A 17,255-nucleotide genomic window follows, 5' to 3' on the forward strand; every position below is an offset into this window, starting at 1 on the left:
GGGAGAAAAGCATACTTCGCCAGAAAACAAAACATTTCAGTTTGGATCAGTGGAAACATTTTGATAAAATCTAAACGGTTTGTTTCACATTTTTACATTCCATGATAATTGATCATAGAATAGATAAAAACTCTATGCAAACGGCGTTTGGAAACATGTTGAAACGAAACCGTTTGATTTTTTTTGTCCCCGGGAAATGTTGTTGAAATTGACACCTTCCCACAGAATGGTTCAATGGCACCGAATAAACGTGTTCTGACGGGGAAACGGATCCGTCGGAAAATTCTTGGTCAGCTCGAGTCATGACAATTGGACATGTATTCAAAGGGTCAGAGTCACTTTTGCAGTTTGACCTGTTGTAGAGACAGGTCTGGAGGCTGGAGTTCGGGCCAGACATAGGGATGGGCTCTTCCTCAACTGGCCTGTCTCTGGTATGGCCTCTTTAAGGGAACATGCCTAGTTCCCCTGTGAAGGATATGATCCTGCCTGTTGGGCTTGATGAGGATCAATTGACACTAAGAAAAGGAACGCAAGAAAGTTCCCAGCAGAGGAGGAGGGGTCCTAACAGATCGATTACCACAAGCCCCAAATGAAAGGGAAGGAGAGCAGAGAAAGGCCTCCGCCAGGTAGCCGAACTCGCTCTGTTTTGCATTGGACAATAAAGCGACCGATTGAGAAAAAGGCATGCAGCAAGACTTGAGAGGTGGCATCTGTCCTTACAGGCCAGGGAGGCAGGACAGACAGGCAATGAGAGGGGAAACTGAGGCCCAGCACACTTGCTGAGTGGTGATCGGCCAACAGAGGAGACTTGGTGACGGTGAACCCGGCTCTCTGCACGCCGCAGCACGGAGAACGGATCCCTCCAGGCGGAACGTGTACAGGCCCGGTAAGTAGAAAGCCTGCAGGCACTGCTTGCCGGGATGCAGCCGGGCAGAGGTCGCACGAGAGGCCAGGCTTCCAGAGCTAGGAATTTGCCAGCGGCAGGGCGACTACGCTAAGTGGGCGTTTGCAGATGCTAGATGGCTAACTGCACGGTTATCTCCCAGGAGGTATGGCTGTACTGTGAAAGCACAACACAAAGCAGATTGGTGCCAGGGCAGGGGCAGGGTAAATCAAGGAAGATCAGCGCTCGCTTTCATAATAGCGGGTGAGACTAACGTGAGATCCCAGCGATCGCTCCGAGAAATAATAATACAGGATGCATCTTCAGAAGTGAATTAACTACCCAGGAGATGGCGTTAATGATCCTGACCTACTTCACAGAGGGGAAAACTGAGGCACACACAGGGGAAGCGGCTTGCCCGAGCTCACAGAAGACGTGAGCATCCGTGCCAGAATTAGCATCCATGTGTTCTTAGCTCCCAACTCCATGCTCAGATCTCCAGGACGCGCTGCTTCTCTGATTACCTGCCTCCGGTTCCCGAAAGAACCTCAGCATCTCTTGGGACGGGGCGAGACACTAAATGAAAGCAAGATGGCCAAGTTCCAGCAGCTCTGTGTGGAGCACCGACACCAGGTGGCTACTAGTTATCTATCTGCAAGCGAAACTTTGATTCTATCGATCAGCACAACATCTAGACCAGGGGTGGCCAACCTGAGCCTGAGAAGGAGCCAGAATTTACCAATGTACATTGCCAAAGAGCCACAGTAATACGGCAGCAGCCCCCCCGATCAGCTCCACCCCCCATCCCGCTCCCAGCGCCCCCCCCCCCCCCGCCCCCCCCCCGCTCAGCGCCCCCCCCCCCGGTGTTTTGGGGGGCGGGGGGGGGGGGGGGGGGGGGGGGGGAGAAGAAGTGAGGGCATGGCAGGCTCAGGGGAGGGGTCGGGAAAGGGTGGAGTGGGCAGGGCCTGTGGCAGAGCCAGGGGTTGAGCAGTGAACACCCCCCTGCACCTCGAAATTTGGTGCCTGTAGCTCCAGCCCCAGAGTTGGTGCCTATACAAGGAGCCGCATGTTAACTTCTGAAGAGCTGCATGTGGCTCTGGAGCCACTGGTTGGCCACCCCTGATCTAGACACTGCATAGATAGGGGCCTACCAAGGTTTGAAGGTTCACCCAGGCTGCTCCATGTGCTTCATGCACTTAGACTGTTCCTATGGTGGGGTTGAGTTTCACACGGAAGTCAGGAAGCATCAAACCGGGGACCTCCAGCACCAAAGGACAGGCCTCTATCGTTTGAGCTAAAAGAGCAGCTGTCTCCTCTGATGGCAAGGATGAGCTCTTCCTCTTCATGTCAAACACATTTAGCTAGCGTGGTACAGATGTGGTCTTTGGGGTCCCGATCCCGCAGCCTCTCCTTACCGGAAACGCCCCTGCTCACATAGAATAGAATCATAGAATATCAGGGTTGGAAGGGACCTCAGGAGGTCATCTAGTCCAACCCCCTGCTCAAAGCAGGACCAACACCAACTAAATCATCCCAGCCAGGGCTTTGTCAAGCCTGACCTTAAAAACCTCTAAGGAAGGAGATTCCACCACCTCCCTAGGTAACCCATTCCAGTGCTTCACCACTCTCCTAGTGAAAAAGTTTTTCCTAATATCCAACCTAGACCTCCCCCACTACAACTTGAGACCATTACTTCTTCTTCTGTCAAATGAGGAGTCTCATTCATTTCAATGGCTTTTCATGCCCAAGATAGTGTGACAGCATGAGTCACTACCCTGGCTTAGTCCTTGCTGAATTCCTGAGAGATCAAAAATGTCAATTCTGACATGTCGCCGCGATGCCTCATGGGGGATCTAGTTCAGAGCTTCATGCTCCTCTGTGGGCTGGGCTCTCCAGCTGGACTTCATCTCCCAGGATGCACTGGCTTCTTTCACCAAGTGGAGAGATCAGAGTGCATCATGGGGGATTGTAGTCTGACGGGGCAGTCCAGCCTGTAGAGGGGAATTGGGAGCATGAGACTCCAGAACTCCCATGAGTCACCATGGTCGCATTTCCAAATTGAAATATTTCAGTTTTTGATTTTTCATTGAAAGTTTTTCCATGGTTGTCAAAATTTTCAGGGGGGGAGGGGACATTTTTTCCAGCTAGTTCTTCCATCAGCTCAGGGAATTACTGCTTTATCACAAGCAGCATAGGGTCTACTCAATTCCTGCCATAACCGCGCTGTCTGTACGGCTCCAACACTGGGGCATTCCACAGGCCCCCACGTTATTATAATTTTAAATATAAGCAAAGCTCGGGACAAAAGGCCTCGCTCCTGGGTCAACCCAGCGTGAGTAATAACGATGCCGAGGGAAAAGCAAAGTGATTCAGAAGACGTTGCCTTCCCTGCCCCCGTCACCCCGAGGAGTTTGCACGGCGAATGTTAATAATAGCCCCAACGTGAAGGCAATGGAAAAGCAGAACTCGGAGGAGCGCATGGGCTCCACAGGACGGGGTGGAAGGTAAAAATTACAAACCCGGAGCCAGAGAGCTTTCAGAGCAAGCAGGAGCAACGGCGGGGGAGGCTTTTCCATTCAAGGGGACACAGAAAAAGCCCGAACGTTTTATTCAGCAAATGCACTGGGGAGAGAAGAGGGGGAAAGACACCCAGGCCCAGCAAAGTGATGCTCTCCAGGGCTTGCCAGAGTCCCAACAGCTCTAGAAAAGCCATTCACATGCCCACTGCCTCATCTGCACAATGACCCACGGAGCGCCTGGGGATCTCAGAGAAGCTGTCCCTTTCCCTTCTCTCCCGCGCACACACAGAAATCCAGAGTGTCTCTCTCACACACACACTTATACACCGAATCTGTCTTTTTCACACACACCCAATGAATGACCCACAGAACGTGTGTCTGTCCCATGGACACCGCTAAAGACGCACAATATTTCTCTCCCTCTCAAGCGCCTTCGGACACATACTATAGGTCTATCAGATGCAAGTTTTAACTCCAGATCCCAAGTTTAAAGGTGTTTCGTCCTCCCCCGATTTTGGGCTAGGGACCTGCTGCAAAGATGGTACCGAGCTGCGCAGATGGGGGAGGGGGGAACTGATTCAAGCCTGTCATAAGAATCACTTGCTCACAAACACAGGCCGATTCACACCTTCTCATGGGACTTGACCACAGGTCTGAGATGACCATAGCTCTCACAGATGCAAAGATAGATACGCCTGAACAGCCATGAGTCTCTGCGCAAACAGGGCCTCGACACACACCCAGCCAAGAACTCTGGGTTGCTTTTAATAACCCAACTCATGGGGCGGTGAAAACAAACTCTTCACTCCCAGCACTGCGTACAAAGGGGAAACTGAGGCCCAGGATTGCAGGATAAAGAGGAAGGATGGCCCCGTGGTTAAGGCACTAGCCTGGGACCTGGCACTGATTTCCTGTGCACCCTTGAGTGCATCACTTAGCCGTCCCATGCCTCAGTTTCCCCTTTGTTTGATGGGGATACTAGCCCTGCCCTGCCTCACAGAGGTATGTGAGGCTATGTACATTGCAGAGTGTGAGGCGCTCGGATCAAGTACAAGCCCCTGGGGGAAACGAGGCTGCACAGGCTGCGGGCCTGGAACGACTGAGCCGCCATCTTGCCCAGCTGGGCGAGAAGCCGAAGCTTGGGCTAACACACACAGACTCTAGCCGGGGCTGTAACAGTCTCGCGTCTCCCGCGGTTCAGCACATGCTCTCTGAGGGGTGACACTTGCACGGCTCCTACGGAAAAGCCAGGCCCGCCGTCCCCTGGGGCCGCCCGCAAGGAACCTTCCCCCAGCACCGAGCACCCAAGGATTCTGCGGCATCCCAGGGCAACTCAAGCCAGGCCTTTGTTTCCCGTTCTGTCATGCCGCTGCAGTCTGCGGGCAGCTCCCTGGGACCAGATGCTTCCTGGGTGTAAACGGGCTCCCCTGACTGCAATGGAATGAGGCTGGTTTACGCCAGCGGAGGCTGCGGCCCCGGATGACGAAGCCCGAGGCTGCGTGTTTCTGCTATGAATGGCATGCACTGGGCAGGAGCCAACGGCATCGGTAGCGAGGGGGAAGGCCAGCCGCGCTTTCGCTGCTGGAAAGATCAGGAGCTTGTTCAGCTCTGTGGACGGGGCTTTCCCAGGGACCACATTTCGGGGGGGAGGGAGGAGCTGGGGAAGAGGCCAGCAGGCGTTTTAAGGAGACTTATCTCCGTTGCCACCTGAGCTCTGTAGACGCCCCCTCACCTTAGCTTCTGCGGCCTTAGGGAACAGGGGGGGAAGAGGCAAAGCAGGGAAGGAATAAGAAACAGGGAAGGAAACCGATGGTGCATGAAACGCCAGCAGCTTGTGTGATTTCCTTCTCGCTATCAGAGCGCAGGGGAACTCCAGACAAAGCCACATGCTTGCTCCACAGCCCCTGAGAACCAGTGAGCCCTGGGCCGAGCGCCAAGGTCTGGGCCCGGCTGAGCTGAAGTGGGTGGAATTGCAGTTTGGGACTTGCCAGCTCACAGTCGGAGCTGGCTCAGGCTCTGGGAAGTTTCCGGGAAAGTTTCCAGTTTGTATCTCTGCAGCTTCAGGCGGCGTTTGACCCTCTGCCCCGACAAAGCTGAAAGCAACCCAAACAGGGCAGGATCCACTCCACCCCCAGCGCCCAGGGCAGGATCATTCCCCACTGCCTGCTCTCCAGTGCTTCGGCCAGCATGGCTGGCCCGAGCATCCACCCCTTCCCCTGGCAGACCCTCATCCCCATCGCTCTCGCAGGGAGGATACCCGGCCTGCGCTCTCCCTTTGCTTCCAGCCCTGCTCAGCCCATCCCCTCCTTGGTGCTCACAACCTTCACATGGCAACCGGGACCCCTCTCTGACTAAGCTTTCACGGCGTGTCCTCTAAGATCCCGTTCCAGACAAGAGTCCCGCAGACACCCCTCCAAGGCAGGTCTCTCCCCGGGGGCAGCCTCCACAGGCCGCTGGGACCGTGTAGCGCAGTGTGTTTGCCGGCTGGTGGCCAGCCACGGGGACGGACTTGGCCAGCGAGTCATCCAGCCAGTGGCTGGGCTCATTTAGGAGGGTGTCTCTCCTTGCCTGTGGCAGACTGGAACCGGGATATCCATAGGCAGAAACCCAACACCCAATCCAGGGCTAGGCCCCAGCTCATCTCGGACACATGGTGCTCTTGGCATCAGCCATTACGAGACACGTGCCCTAACTGCTGTCCCCTCTGAGCATGCCAGCGTCCCCGGCTCTCCTGGCCCGGGGGCTGTACGGCCGGGCCTGTCTCCGCCTCTCTCTGGGGCATTCCCACTAGTAAACACAAGGAGCCACACTCCCCCAGAACAGTTACGCCGGGGACGGATTTGGCCCAGCCACGGCAAATATTGACACAGCTATCGGCATACCGGTGGCGCGGGGAGGTACGTGCCGTCACACGGGGGATCCAGCCCGGAGCCTGGCACCGTACACCTCAGGGTTCAATCCCAGCTGACAAGCTGCAGCGGCCTCGCACCAGAGAGGGGGAAGATTTAGCACGGAGCCAGAACACACGCGTGTGTCCACAGGAGCATGTCCTAGCCTGGCACGTTCACGCTAGCGGGGCCAGGCGCCCGGCCTCAGTCACAGCGATTCCCCCAACGATCAGGGGGCCAATCGTCACCCCCACACAAGCCAGAGTGCTCCCGCGGGCACTACACAACAGGACACCTTCAGCACCCAGGCCCTGGCTATCCCCCCCCGCCTGAAGGTAACAACCTCAGCTCTCTCCTACCTTTTCACCCACGTTCGAGGCTCCCAGGGTGCGAGCGAAAAAGCCGTAGGTCCACAGGCCCCCCCCTCCTCCCAGCCCCGTGACTGCACCCCGAAGCTGGGGCACGGGGGTAGGGACGGAGGTATGGAAAATGGGATCTTCCTTCCCCCGAGGCCCAGAGAAAACACCCTGGCAGTTACACACCCTCAGTGCGCTCACTTCCTGGTCTGGGCTGCCTTGCATTCCTCCGAGCACCGCCCCCCCTCTCTCCTTGCCTGCATCTCCTGCCAGCCCCGGCAGGTCCCTCGGGTGCAGAGCCTGCCCTGTGCCTCCCAGGAGGCTGACAGCTCTGCCTGCAGCACCCTGCCACCTGCCAAGAGCCTGAGGGACTCACCTACGCGAGGGGGAAGCTGGTGCCGGACCCCGGGGACCTGCGGTGGGATCCTTTGCTCCTCCTCTGTGCAGGTCTCTGGCTCGCCAGGCAAGAACAGGACCAAGGAACTTGCAGGATCTGGCCCGCGGGGGAATTTGTGCTAAGGGGAAGGGCATCGTTCTTACTACTGAAACCACACCCCAGCGGCCCACTTCCTGGACAGGCTCGGGGCGGGTGCCGGTGACATGAATCCTCGAGCCGACGCTTCCCTGACAGCAGCCGTCGCAACTAGCGTGCCGGGCGAGATAGCGAGCAGACCGCCCCGCGCCCCTCTCCGGGAAAGGGCTCCACAAACACGGCAACGCACCTCCATCTTACTCAGAACTCGGGTGCGGGGGTCTGATCCCCAACCGGCCCCATGGAGAGCCAGGCCCGGATCCTCAGCTGCACTTTAGGCCAGTGGTTCTCAACCCTGGGGGCGCACAGAGGTTTGCCAGGGGACACGTCAACTCATCTAGATCTTTGCCTGGTTTTACAACAGGCAACACAAAAAGCACTTGCCAAGTCAGTACAAACTAAAATTTCATACAGACAATGACTTGTTGATACTGCTCTACATACTATACACTGCAATGGAAGTACAATAGCTATATTCCAATTGATTTATTTTATAATGATACGGTAAAAAGGAGAAAGTCCGCAATTTGTCAGTAACCGTGTGCGGTGACACGTCTGTATTTTTATGTCTGATTTTGTAAGCAAGTCGTTTCTAAGTGAGGTGAAACTTGGGGGTACACAAGAGAAATCAGACTCCTGAAAGGGGTACAGTCATCTGGAAAGGTTGAGAACCACTGCTATAGGCCACCGATGTGCTTCCCTGATCTCGGGCCAGCTCTGCACCAGGCCAGTCCCTCTACATAACTGAGAGCAGCCTCTGGGCTGCTCTCCATTACTCACAGCCCCTCCCTGTGAAGAAGGTAATGGGTGTATATAGGGATCTCTTCAGTCACCTCCTCTGGGGTGGGATTCAGCAGCTACTTCATAACAGCCAGCAACGCTACACAACAGTTTTGGTCAAGTAAATGCTGAAGGACTTTGCATCCAGCTGAAATCGGGGCCAGTTGGGGAGACAGACCATTCCTTAGCTGGAAGGTGGCCAGACCCCAGAGCTAACCCCACAGCCCCTGGGAAATGCACAGGCAGTCTGGAATTATTGGACAGAAAATGACTATTTGTCAAAATCAAAACTTGCCGTAAAAACCTGTCGCTGGCCACAAGACTTTCCCTGGGAAGGTGTCTCAGGTCCAGGGTGAATTTCTGGGCAAGAAGAAAATAACCAGGAGGCCACGACATTCACATGGGATCTGGGCTCAAATGTGAGTCTCCAGTGCCCCCAGGGACTGCCCTCACCACTGGCTATAGAATCAGTCTCGAGCTAGTCCTCAGTATTAAATAAGAGGCAAAAGAGAGACTGATTCTGTAGTACCCAGTGGTAGGTGTTGCGCAGACATATGACAAGAGACAGCACCTGCCCCAAAGAACTAACAGTCTATACAGCTACGGTATTACCATTTTACAGGCAGTGCAGAGAGGGCATGAGGCAGGACGAGGAATTGAATCCCTACTTCAGCACAGTCAAGCCAATTCTTTAACTACAAAACCATCCTGCCCTTCCACCTCTGGGTTAAGCTTTCAACAGCCCAGGGGATGCAATCATGCATGTTGCAACCTGTTAGCCACATTTGTTAACAGTGGGTACAAGCAACAATCGCATTCAGGAAGTCACCAGAGATCCAGTCACCTTTCTTCGGCCTGTGTTGGCACTGGCTTTTTGCTCCCGCGCTGTACACCCGGAGGGTGCAAAGGCATAACCGAGCTCGCTATCACATTGCAGCTACTGTATATACTCAAAATCACTTTCAGCCTGTGATCTGTTATTGTCCAATGTGCTGGCACTTCATAAGCTCCATAAGCTTTACTATGCATTTATACAGCGCCCAGCACAATGGGGCACCAGCCTTTTGCAACCGCTAGGCATCGCTGCTTTTTAATAAATAACTACGCTTCTCATCTACAGATCTTCCACTCGCTCTACGAAGGGGGGCAAGCATCATCAGCCCTATTTTGCCAATAGGGAAACTGAGGCATGGGCAGGTGAAGCAACTTGCCCAAGGGTTCAAAGTTAGGTCCGCAGCAGAGCCGGCTTCGAACTCAGGAGTACACCTGGTTGGGAATTTTTTGACTGCTCTTTTCTGGCAAAAAATAATGTGGGTTCGTCAGAATTGAAGCTGTTTGTGAAAGAGGGTCAGTTTCAACCCATCTCCCCACACAAAACATTTGTGGAAAAAATCTCTCTGAAATTGTCCAAATGTCCCATTTCAATGTTTTCAGCTCAGAGAGTTTTGGCTTTTCAAGTTGAAATTACTTTTTGGTTCAAAATTTTAGTAAATTTAGACTAAAAAAAAGATTAAAAAAAAAGAGAGAGAAAAGATCAAAAATGAAAGGAACCATTTTGAAATGATCAAAACAGAACATTTCCACTGACCCAAACTGATTTTTTTTCTCGGTTTGTGAAAATTTTTGAGATTTTGATTTTGATCCCAATTCGGGCCAGGAAAAAATTCAAAATCTTGCAAATTCTCCCGGGACAGGAGAAGAGAGAGCCTTGAAAAATCCACCCCAGGTTTCACACAAGATACTGCATGTACCACAACAGGATGCTTGGCACCTCAGTTGCATATAGGGTGACCAGATGTCCTGATAAAATCAGGCCTGTCCCAATACTTAATCCTTTGTCCCGCGTCCCGATCGATGTATGCTCGGGACGCCATTTGTCCCCATATCCAGGTAAAGAGGCGAGTGGGGGGGAGGCGCCGACTCCGTAGGTGCTCCGGGGCTGGAGCACCCACGGGGAAAAATTAGTGGGTGCTCTGCACCCACCGGCAGCCAAGCTCCCCCCTCCTCGCCTCCTTCTCCCCCTCCCAGCGCTTCCCGCCGCCTAACAGCTGTTTGGAGGCGCTTTGGACTTTCCGGGAGGGAGGGGGAGGAGTGGAAACACGGTGCGCTCAGGGGAGGAGGCGGAGAAGAGGCAGGGCGGGGGGGGGGACTGGGGGGAGGGGGGGGGAAGGGGGCGGGGCGAGGGCAGTGCAGGGGCAGGAAGAGAGGGCGCGGACGAGCACCCACCGGGAAGAGGGAAAGTCGGCGCTGTAGCACGGGGGTGTGTGAAAAGACGAGTGGCAAACCAGCAGCGGGCTGGGGGGTTGAAGAGGCGGGCAGGCAGGCGGGAGGGAATGAGGAGGTGAGCGGTGGGTGGGGGACTGAGGAAGGGCACGGTGGCGGGGGGGAGCCAAGAGGGGGCAGGACCTGGGGCAGAGTGGGGGCGGAGCCTGGGAGGAGCAGGGTTGGACTGTGGGCGGGGCTGACAGCACCCCAATGTGTCCCGATATTTCACTGTTGTGATCTGGTCACCCTAGTTGCATACAGCCCTCCAGTCTGGCTATAGCAATGAGAGAGGCCCAGGGCTCTGGGAAACACCCCCACTGGCCATTCCTACATCTCCCCGCTATCCGCCTTCCCCAATGTATGGTTATCGTCCACTCCACTGCCCCTCATTACAGCCCCCCCAGGACCCCAAGCACCATCTCCTGCCCCTCCCACACACTGCCACCTTTGACTCTGCATCCTGGATGCACGCCAGGAGGGCTGGCTCTGCCCCCATTGCCATAGTATCTGGGCGTGTAATGCTCTCTAGCGCCCCCTCTGCCTGGAGCATATCTGCCAGCACATCACGCTGAGCCAGAGGGGGCGCTAGAGAGCAAGGCACGCTCCGGTACCATGGTGATGCGTGCAGGAGGGACGGACGGATGGATGGATAGATGCTGGCCTAGGAACCTGGACCCCAACCCCAAGGTGGCAGCACAAGCTTGCTGAGCCAGGTAAGCGACTGGTGGGGAGAGAGGCTGTTCCCCCCTGCCCTGCACCCCACATCCTTACACAATAACGCCAGGTGGTCCGCACCCCGTCCCCACTCCGTCCACCCTGGGCTCCTGCCCAGCCCCACAGCTGGATCTACCTTCAGCCATGGCGCCACCCCCCCTCGCTGAAATCAGAGTTCCCCTCTCTTGGGAAGACCACAGGGTGCCCTAGAAGATTTAGGAAGCCAGCTAGCACCCCTGGGGAAAACTCTGTCCGGCGCCATGGGGAGCCCACACACTGGAGCCCAGCAAGCAGGCTAGGGAGAGGAAGAAGAGGAGGAAGGCGGAGTGTGCACACTGGGGATGGAGAGAGACGATATCGTCCTGCCTCTGGGATTGAGGAGGGGGGTAGATTAAGGGGCCAAAGACTGACCCACCACCTAGGGCCCTATTTAAATGAGACACTTTGGCAAGGCGTGAGGGACAGGTGCCTGTGTTTCTGCAGCAGAAGGGCCTGAATCCCATTCCTCACAGCTTAGGTGGTGGCCGGGGTGTGTCAGAGACTCCGCGGCAGATGCGCCCTGCCGTTAAAGCCGCTAAGACAAAGCGCACAACTGTCCAGAAACGAGCTTGCTGACGACACGATAGTCCCAGTGGGTGGGGGTGCAATGAACCAGCAAAGGTGCCTTGGCTACACCGTGATCAGGGCCGGTTTAGCAGCCACTAGCCCTGAGACTGGTGGATCTCACGCCTTTCCCCGCCCCTGGACAGGGCCAGGGCCAGCTACACTCACCTCCGCAGAGGATGCACCATCCCGGCGTTGGCACCGTTTGCAGAGTGCCTTGATGGTGCAAACTGTCCAACCCCTTGGTCATCACCCCAAGCGCTTTTCAACCACACATCACAAGGGGGAGGGGAGGAGCCTATTTCAGAGAGGGGGAAACTGAGGCACAAAAACATTAAGTGACTTGCCTAGTGCCAGAGTGAGTCAGGCGCAGGGCCAACGCTCCCAGTTCTCCCCCCCCACCCCCCCGGGCCATGCTGCCTGTCCCACCACAAGGCAACAGTTCTGTGATACACCCGTATCCTTACAGGGTGCTCATGTACAGCTCCCTGCGCTGCTCTTGGGCTGGCAGGACCTCACTGCAAGCGTAATAATAGCAGAGTGGCCGTTATGGTACCACAGGAGCCGTACACCTTGCCAGGTCAGCCACGGGGGAGTGGGACCTTCCTACCGAGGGGAGGAATCAGGGAGGTCCAGGGCACAGACTGGGGATCGTGGCAGTGCCCAGCGCATTCCAGCCTGCAGGGCAGAGCACTGTGGAATTGGAGGGGGCGGACTCAGAGCCATCTTTGTCTCTCCATCTCAGCCCAAACCTGCTCTGGCCCCCGGCGCGTGGAGCCTATGAGCCATTTCTCCAGCGCCCGCCCTCACTCTGCTGCGGGAGAAGATCAGCAGCCAGGGACTCTGACCAAGGTTCCTGCAAGAAGGGATTGGCTGGGGAACCCAGCAAACCGTCCGTGGGGGGCCACTCGCCTGGCCAAACTCCCCAGCCGCACGAGGCGGTTTGAGGCGGAAGACAGACCATCAGACAGGATGATTTAGTTGGGGATTGAGCAGGGGGTTGGACTAGATGACCTCCTGAGGTCCCTTCCCACCCTGATATTCTATGATGCCAGCCTACAGCCTGCCCGCAGCCACGCTCCCCCTAGGCAGACCACCCCCGCCTCATGCCCCCTCCCACAGATCCAGCCAAGCCCGGGCAGCCGGCCTCAGTCCCGCCAGTGCCAACTTCCCCCCACGCCGCACCCACGCCCAGAACTGCCCAATGCCCGCCCGCGTGACGGTAGCTCACCCCGGCTCCATCCCTGCTGGACGGCTAAGATGGGGGAACCAGCCACTTGCTTCACCAGAAACCTGGGCACCTCCCCACAGAGGACAGCAGGGTCTGATCAGCCTCAGGGGGCTTGGGACTTAGACCAGACAGGGTCTGGTAGCCCCTTCGAGTAGCCCTCCAGCCCTGCCCTCGGGAGAGGGGCTGACTTGGTGTCTCCAAACCACTCGCCATCCACACAATCCTCCCCCTCGCTGGGAGAAGCTCCCAGCCAGGCCAGGGGAAGGATGTAATAGCCCCTCACCCCCCACTCCAGAGCACTGGCTTCAAGCCCCAGCCTGCAGGACAGACCCCCCGGCCACATTTACACACACACCAACTTACTCCGAAGGAGCGGCGCCCGGTGCGGCCGAGCCCGCGCTGGGCAGGCAGGAGGGAGCGGCTGTTGGCCCCGCTCCGAAAGGAGTCTCGGCCGCAGCACACACGTGTCCGGCCGGCCGGGGGTGTCCGTGCAGCGGCAGAGCCGGAGCGTGTCTGGAGCCGGCTCCGCAGCTCCGGGGAGGTTCAGGCACGGTTGGTGCTGCCCCCGTGTGGATCTGTGCGCACGCTGCGCGGTGGGGGGCGCTGCGCCACCTAGTGGCTGGCCCGCTGCGGGGACCAGTCTGCGCCAGCCGGTGCCGCAGCTGCTTGAGTGCCAGGCTCTGGTTCGATCCGGTGTGACAGCAAGTGTGAAAAATCGGGACGGGGTGAGGGGTAATAGGCACCTGTATAAGGCAAAGCCCCAAATATCCGGACTGTCCCTATAAAACCAGGACATCGGGTCCCCCACAGCCCGTGCGGCAGGTGGCCGCAGGAGCAAAGAGGATTGTGGCCTGGCAGGGGTTGGGGCCACCCTGACCCCATCAGATCATCAAACGCACCCCGGCCGCTGAGGCCCCACGACCTTCGTGCAGTGCCCGGGGCCGGCTCCGTCCGGCCCATCCACCAACCTGGGGCGGCCTGGGAGGGCGGGAGGGTTTGAGAGCCCGGGGCGCTGGGTGTCACAAATGCAGCGAGCGGCTCTGGACTCAGGGGAGGACGTTAAAACAATGGACCAGGAAGGCGAAGCTAACACGGCCGAGACGGGGGCCTGCGGCGTCCTCAGCCGCACCTTGTGCCATCGTGAACCCCAGCACGGAGACGGCACACACGGCTGCCCAGTCGCACCCACTTTGGGCACGTGCTTTGCCCAATCACGCCCACGCTGTCGACCGATGCGCGTCAAACAAAGGCACTAAGGTGCCACTGGCCTCCAGGTGGCGCTAATGTGTGTCTGGGTTTGTCTGTTCCCCCCAGGAGCACCAAGTGCTGTGCTTATCTTATAAAAAAAAAAAACTATTAGTAACACTAGTAAAAAAAAAAATGGCCTGAGAGCCAGGACACCTGGATTCTGTTCCTGGCCTGGCCTCTGACCAGCTGACTGACCTCGAGCAAGCCACTTTCCCTCTCGGTGCCTCTATTTCCCATCCCCCGTCTTGTCTATTTAGGTGGTAAGCTCTTTGGGCTGGGAGGGTCTCTCACTAGGGGGGTGGGGTCCTGCTCTCTGCTGGAGTGTTCTCCAAGTGCTACTGTCACACTGCTGCTCAGGGTTGCCAGCTCTAGAGCAAGTCTCAGGATCTTTAGTGAGTCACCTAAAGGCCCAGCTGCTGGAGTCATGAGATCGTCTGAGAGCTCAACTGTCTTTTAAGTACACTTCTCTCCCTCACTGCTGCAGGGAAAAGATTGAGAAGCACACCCTGAGGGCTCAAAGCCGGGAGGCAGAGAAAAAAAGCCCCAACGTTAGTTATTTAACATAAAACGCACCTTTTTTAGGCCAGTCTCACGATTTGTGAATGTTCTGGGTTGACAATACTGAATTACTGATAATGAGCTACGCTCCGCATTCTGCATAACTCACTGTACCAAACCCAATCCTGCAAACTCGTACGGCTTGGCCCAGTGTTTGCATAACTGGCTTGGGGAAAGCCCTGCGCGCTTAGGCAAAATGTCTCCTTGCCCTTTCCTGTATCGCAGCTTCCCTCTCCGCTGTGGCCCAGATCAGAGGGTTGTCTTTTCAGGATCTAGCTGTGTTTATAGACATTACACAGAGTTAAACCTCTGAGAGACGTAGTGACAACATTTCTAAAGGGAAAAGCGTTCGCTAAAGCTGTGCCTATGTCTAGACCAATAAATGTGCATGCATTTGTTTACCTTTAACCCATGAAACAATTGTCAGTATTGTCAATAACGAGTTTTTAAACATTTTAGGGGGTTCCCAAGTTTTAGTGCTTCTTACTATCAAGTTCAACTGCAAAATATAATTACGTGCACTCCCACACACACTCCCCTAAGTCAGTGGTTCTCAACAAGGGGGTACACATACCCCTGGGGGGTATATAGAGGTCTTCCGGGGGTAAATCAACTCATCCAGACATTTGCCTAGTTTTACAACAGGCTACATAAAACAGAGCCGGCTCCAGCATTTCTGCCGCCCCAAAAAAAAAAAAAAAAGCCGCGATCGGCGGCGGCAGTTCAGCGGCAGGTCCTTTGCTCCTAGAGGGAGTGAGGGACCTGCCGCCCCCGAATTGCCGCAGGTGCCGCCCCTCTCCCTTGGCCGCCCCAAGCACCTGCTTGTTCAGCTGGTGCCTGGAGCCGGCCCTGACATAAAAGCACTAGCGAAGTCAGTACAAACTAAAATTTCATACGGACAATGACTTGTTTATACTGCTCTATATTTTCAGCGCTTCTCAACCAGTGGGTCGCGACCCCAAAGTGGGTCACTAGTTTATTTTGATGGGGTTGCCAGGGCCAGCATTAGACTCGCTGGGGCCCAGGCCAAAAACCTGAAGCCCGAGTTGGGCTGAAGCCAAAGCCTGAGTTTTTAAGTGAGGCGCAACTTGGGGTTCGCAAGACAAATCAGAGTCCTGAAAAGGGGTACAGTTGTCTGGAACAGTTAAGAGCCACTGCTCCAGGTGTCTTCTCTGGGCAGACGTACCCGTCTCAGGCAGGATGGTGTCTGTAGGGCACGCCAGCTCCTTAATGTTAGGAAACAAGCGATAGTCCCTCGAGTCTCTTCAGCAACAGCCTGCAATTTGTCCAGCCTGCAGCAGTTCTAGCCCTCTTCTTCTCCGGTGGGGCGAGGGAGCCTGCCCCAGCCACTGCTCCACTGCCGAGTTTTCCAGCCCACTCTGGCTCCCGCTCCTATTTATTCACTCCTCCCCATTCCCCTTGAGCTCCCCTTGGTTCCACGTTCAGAGGGTGACTCTGGGTATGTCCTGCCAGGCTCCTTGCCCACAATGGAAATCATCCAGGTATTTTCAACCAGCTAATGAGCATGCTCAGTACCCGCCACGCCCAATTTCTACATAATTCTGACCCATCCTGCAGAGACGCTCCACCCAGCTCTGTGTGGTCTGCAGCCACACACCCTGCCCCTAAACAATAAGGAGCAACTATGTATCTCCCCACTGTTTCTTCTCTTCTTTATCTCATTAAATGCTGCAATGCAAGTGTGTGGCTTAGACTTGCCGCCTCTGTGCCCAGGCACAACCCTGGTGGCTAGTGGATCCAACTGCAGAGCAGAGCCATAAGTGTTTGTAGGACAGGGACCTGTTTTCAGGGCCAGCCTTATGGGTGGGCGACCACCCAGGGCGCCAGGGTTGGGGAGGCACCGTGGTCAAGAGGCAAGGAGCAGGGCGGGCCTGGGGGGGCAAGGCTGCAAAAGGGAGGTTAGGATAATGGGGGAGGGGAGTCATCGGGGCCCAGGGAAGATGAGTGGGGAGCCCAGAGAGGCAACAGGGGCCTAGGCGATCCGGGGGGGGGGGGAGAGGGAGTCTGGGGAGATAGCAGAGGCCAGGGGCACCAAAATGCAAGTTTGCCCAGAGCACGATTTTCCCTAAGACTGGCCCTGTCCATTTTCACTGCTGGCTCTGCTCCTAGGCCATCTAGCGGCTTCTCCTGCGATAACAGGTGAGCGACTCCATGGGCCGGTGCATTCTGACGAGAGCAGGCAAGGCCAGTCACCCCTGGCTTATCAGAGACCAGCTGCTCCGTGTGGAAAGAGGAACAAACCGACCTTTGCATAGAACCAAAAAAATCTCTCTGCCTTCATTATTATTATTTGTAGTCTCAATATTCTCAGGGCGTGTCCGCCTCATCTGACTCTTGTGACCCCACTGTTGTTTGCGACCATTGATTCCTGGCCGACGCACACTGCGTCACGCTCATGGAGTGGTGGCAGGTCCCGGGACCCCAAATTGTATTGTCTGTCTCTGTCTGTGTCTGCACAATTCCTCTGACCATCAGCTTCCCGCATTACAGGCATCGTCATTCTCAAGTTTTCTATTAAACAAAGTGTCTAAAGGTGACAAACCACGTTTCACTGGTGCCGCCCTGTAATTTAACACGGCTGAGTACAGATCGGTCTGACGCTGGAGCCTTTTCCTGTAGCCGCTTTCTTATTTTAACACCGTTTTCCACCAGCCCAT

At 55.9% G+C, this 17,255-nt stretch overlaps 1 protein-coding gene across 2 annotated transcripts in view; it reads right to left on the reverse strand.

Annotated features, from left to right (window-relative positions):
• Positions 1-13,263, reverse strand: part of PTK2B (protein tyrosine kinase 2 beta) — a 116,728-nt gene extending 103,465 nt beyond the window's left edge. For both annotated transcript variants that reach the window (XM_026656342.1, XM_026656341.1), the window contains exon 1: positions 13,135-13,263. The gene's annotated coding sequence lies outside the window, so the exon portion shown is untranslated. The remainder of the gene's footprint in view (positions 1-13,134) is intronic.
• Between the last annotated feature and the right edge of the window lie 3,992 nt (positions 13,264-17,255).

Source organism: Terrapene carolina, unplaced genomic scaffold (assembly GCF_002925995.2).
Source record: "Terrapene carolina triunguis isolate 2854851 unplaced genomic scaffold, T_m_triunguis-2.0 Scaffold228, whole genome shotgun sequence".
Taxonomy (NCBI): Eukaryota; Metazoa; Chordata; order Testudines; family Emydidae; genus Terrapene; species Terrapene triunguis.